Raw genomic sequence first — 5,029 nt, forward strand, 5'->3', positions numbered from 1 at the left:
ATCACTCTGGCCACCCCGGGGGCAATAGCTGTCAGGGACGTAACCGGAAGTTTTGGTTGACGGGAGCCGAATAGATCCAAGTTATAAAAAATATTACCCAAATATATAAAAAAAATCAAAAATATAAAATTCTATCACCTCGACCAAATTTTGACGTTTGACGTGATTCGTCGTGGTATACTTTATCGGAAGCTTAATTTCACAATATTCACTAAATCACATGGATTCTTGTGATGAAATTGCTCCATCACCTCTATGTTTGAACAGTCCATCGATGATGAATCGTCCAAATAAGAATGAATGGACGGTATACAATTTATCATAAGTCCAGAGGGGTGGTACGTTGAGAAAATTCCAAAATAATCGGGAGGGATTACAATGAAATATTAATTGTAAAAGTTTTATTATGCTTCCAACAACATACACGCCAACGATAACATCTGATGTGAGCCATGTTAGATGTCGAGATTTGTTTGGATTAGGACAGAATCAAATAAAGTTTTCGGTCAGTAAACAAGGACTAACTAAATGTCAAGTAAAAGAGACAATTTACACACTATATTTAGGGATTGATTTAGGTTTCAGATATTTTATAAGCTTGAATTTGTAGTTTTAGGTTACTTTACTGTTAGTTTGGTTGGGTGTAAGAGGAGTAGGGTGGGGGGCAATAAACCTATGGCCCCCCAAAATTGCTTCTCTTTGTTGACTCAACAATGAGAAAGTGTGTAGGTCAAGGGGGCCATGGCATAGTCCGACCCGGTGAGAACGGGGTAACGCCGACACATTGTCCGAAGGATGCACATAATAAGCGTCACATATTTGTTCAATATGAGGAGAGTGTCTGTCATCGGTGGAGTGTCCTCAGAATTCGAGTTGGGATCACTCACATTAGCAGATTGTCAAGAAGTCATAATGTTCTTTGTTGAGGGGATGATCGAACTATAAAAGATAAGAAGAATCCGTAGAGCTCCTTAAGACAAAGAAAGCAGAAGAAACGTAGTAATCCTCATCGACAAAATACCCCAGAAATTTAATCGTCCTCTAATACCATAAAAAATTGAAGAAGGCACAAGACATATAATAATCAAATTATTGATTGAATTGGGTACATATATATAGGGTTTATAATAGGGTTTGCAGAGAATTGTTAAACATGAAAATAATTACAAATTGGAAACTAATATCTATGCTTGTTATTTCTTTGATGTCCGAATATCTTTTGACAGGGGCAGACCCACGTACGTTCTCGTGGGTGCACGTGCCCCACGGGGCCCATGGTTCAATGGTAATTCAAAATAGAGGTGAAATGATTTTCTAGTAGAAACTCTTAACTCCTTTCATCAGAGAACAATTAGTGTGGTGGTAGTACATCAAGTTGTCCGCCTTAACGACTCAAGTTTAAATCCCTCAGGCCTCACTTTTTTGTTTTTAATTGTCTAATGAGTAAATTCGGATATGCCCCTTAGTTTGTATTTAGCTGTGCTTTTAGCCTTATATTTTTTCATTTTGACCCCTTATTTACAGATCAGTTCACCTTTTAGTCTTTTTCCATTGTAAGTTCAGTTTCTCACATTAACATTGTTAGATATATTTTTCTCTATATCATTCTGATGCCTTCTTTTTATTTCATTTTCTTATATATATATATATATATATATGTGTGTGTGTGTGTGTGTGTGTGTGTGTGAGTGTGTTATTTTCTGACTATTTTTCTGGAATGAGTTTGTCCACCCTCTTTTCTTAACTTCTTTATATATGAGGAGTGTGTATAAGACTACTTAATTATAATAATTTCAATCAAAATAACTCACAAGACCATAGTGGTTGAAATGGATTCAAATGTAATGATAATGTAAAAAAATTACTCGCTTTCACATCACATTAAAAATTTTGGACGATTTTCGTTCTAACTAAAAGTGACCCCCAAAGAAAATTTCTTAGGTCAGCCACTACTTTTGGATATCTTCTTCTGGAATGCACTATCCCTCTAAGACATGGAACTTTTCTCCACAACTAAAACTCTTATGCGGCTATACTCCTGTGTACGGTCTCGGACCATTTTAGTGGCTATCCTTTTTAAATAAAACAAGGAATGATATTATCCTCTCTCATCATTTTTGCATAATCTAATTTAAAAGTTGTCTTCAATGTTCAATCTGGTATTATCTTATATGCTTGGTTTTCATCGTAACTATGCCCATGTGACACTTAGCTCATGAGTCATGAACCATACAATAATCATTCAAATCAAATCGTTCCTCTTCCCTTCCGATCATGGATCCAACCGTATACAACTCCTCCTGATCACACTAGCTTTTCAGCTACAGGATAGCCCTCGTTCTTTTATAAATCCATGCAATTTGAAACCATAATATATAAAATAATTATGATGATAACATGCACTTAACTTCAATTTAATATAACAACTTTGAATAGACTTTGGAGTTTACCCAGACAATAAAAATTACCAGTCCCAGCTTGGGGCGATCCACTGTTCAAATTTGGGATCTTAACAAGCATCAATTTGGTTTAATATATATATATATATATATATAGATGTTTGACTATCACATGCCTAGCTACCCTTAAATTTGAATCCTATATTGTTTGATTCCATTCTAGCTATATTTGTAGGTAATGGTGAGGACATTGAAACTGCAATAGTTTTAACATTAAAAAGAAAAGACACATGATCTAATTTATGTTTTTAAAATGGTGTATTATATAAAACTGTAAAGTTTGTAGTCATCTGACCGAAAATTAATTGACAACGAGTGGAAAACTCTAGTTACTAGATCAGTACCCTTCTTTTATGAGATTGTTCTCGCACGCTCCAACTCTTCACGTGTGGAGTTCTTTGAGCCTAACACGTGTGAACTTTTAAACCGATTATGTTTAGACGTAGCTCAAATTCGTGTTAAGAGTAAGAGGAAGAAAATGTTTTAGTATTTGTATTGAGTGAGTAAAAACAAAGACTCCTATATCCTATTATAGTCTCTACAAATCAGAGCTCATTGAGCTTCACAATCTTAACTATACTATTTTGGGTTATTTTCCAAAAGCCCCCTAATTTATGACCAGCTTCCCGCTTAGCTTCTTAGTTAATCGAACATATCTAAATGATATTTTTTTTTGTTACCGTGACAGGGTCGTTAAAGTCAGTTTTTCTATTCCAAAGTTACCTTGCACGACTTTTTAAGCTGCCACTTCAAATCTTTCTAAATCATTTCCATATTTTCTTCTTATCATTTTCAAGACCTAACCAAGAGTTTAAACCTCTTCATTAACATTCCCCTCTCCGGCTCCCCTTCTTCATCTTCCCCTCCATTAATAGTGTTCTTGTGCTCATGTCTTATCCTCGGGAAGATTTTGCTGGATGTTAAGAAGTTGCGGGAATAATGTCGTGGTGGCAACAATCGCAACCACAGTGAGAAGAAATGAAGCACTGCCCAATCAATTGATGCTTGATTGATCTCTCTCAAAGCGCTTCTCCCTCTGCCAACGATGAAGTGAATAATTCAAATTTTAAAGCTTATAAAGAACCAAAGGTGGTGGAAAAGCAATATCCCCTGAATCAAGAAATCTTCCAAAATGAAAAGAAGGATTTTTTGGATCAGAAGCTTACAAAACTAATTAAAATTGAAGAAAAATATCACAATGTTCATATGATACAAGGAGATATACTAATTTTGACTAACAAATCAAGAACCTAAAATTCACAAACATCCAAAACACAAAATGATCTCGATCTATAACAACAAACCATACATTTGGTCGCTGGTATTTACAGAGCACTTAAGAGCTATTTACATAGTTGGTTGTTTAGAGAGTGTACTTTTAGCATTTACAGAGATCTTTTAACTATAATCCAAAATTATCTTATATTTAAAAGTAAAGGCTTAAATTTAAAGTAAAGTCCCTGAAAATAATCCATATGATAAAACTCTAAACATAAAACTTATAATTAAACACTATTAAAATTAAAATCAAAAGTTATTGTATATCATCTCAATGAATCAAAATCTTTGGGGTCATAGTGTTCTTTTTATTAGATTGAATAGGCTTTATAAGTTCTTTTTATTAGATTAAATCAAAAATTTTGGGGTCTTAGTAGATCCGTGATGTAAAAGATGAGCTTTTCGGCATAGATTGTTGAAAATTAATGATTTTTCGGCATAAATGACCAAAAGTTAATCATTTTTTTGTTGTTGTATATTTTTCGTTTTCTTTTTGTTGTTTGTGGTTGATTCTTACTTATTTTTTACAGCAAATTTGAAACAATTCCTTGTGTTTTTACATGTAACAAGTAAAAGTATTTGTATATTGTTTACATATGAGTTGTTACTGATTCATATTTTTTTCTAGAATTCAAAATCTAACTATCTAAAAAATTGTATAAAGAAAAAGCGGTAGCTTCCACCGAAAATTTTCATGAAAAATGACATTATTGACCGAAAATTTCTGGATAAAAATGTGGCAGAAAAGCTTCATTGTTTAAAGCACCAATTGGTCGAAATTCTGGGTTGGAGGCAAAAACGAAAAAATTGATTTTACCTTATAGATCTAAGTTTTCTGAGGAAGAATCATCAAATTTTTTTTAGTCTTACCTTTAAGTACATGTTTCACTTAGAATATTATATCTATGTCATACGATTCTTGAAGTTAATGATTGCTAACCTCCTCCATTAATGAGGATCTTTGAGCTTCAACTCTCTTCAATAATGAAACTGCTTGAAATATTAAACTTCTCCATTCATAAAACTTCATCAAGTTAATTTCCTTTACTAATAGCATTTGTGGTGGATGATTGTTGATGATTGTGGTTGTAGGATTTGAAAGATGAAAGAAGACATAAAAACAAATATGACCTTTAATTTCAGTTTGGTCCTTGAAAAAATTTCATTTTAACCCCTATTTGATATGTAAATACCAAAAGTATATTTGTAGAGAAATCGAGAAAAGTAAAAAAGTTTTGCTCTGTAGAGAGCCTTTTATGCTCTGTAAATACCAACAATTGAATCATTTTAGA

The sequence above is a fragment of the Eschscholzia californica genome, unplaced genomic scaffold (assembly GCF_041429995.1).
Source record: "Eschscholzia californica isolate CP2 unplaced genomic scaffold, dmEscCali1.0.p SCAF_6, whole genome shotgun sequence".
NCBI classification, from domain to species: Eukaryota; Viridiplantae; Streptophyta; class Magnoliopsida; order Ranunculales; family Papaveraceae; genus Eschscholzia; species Eschscholzia californica.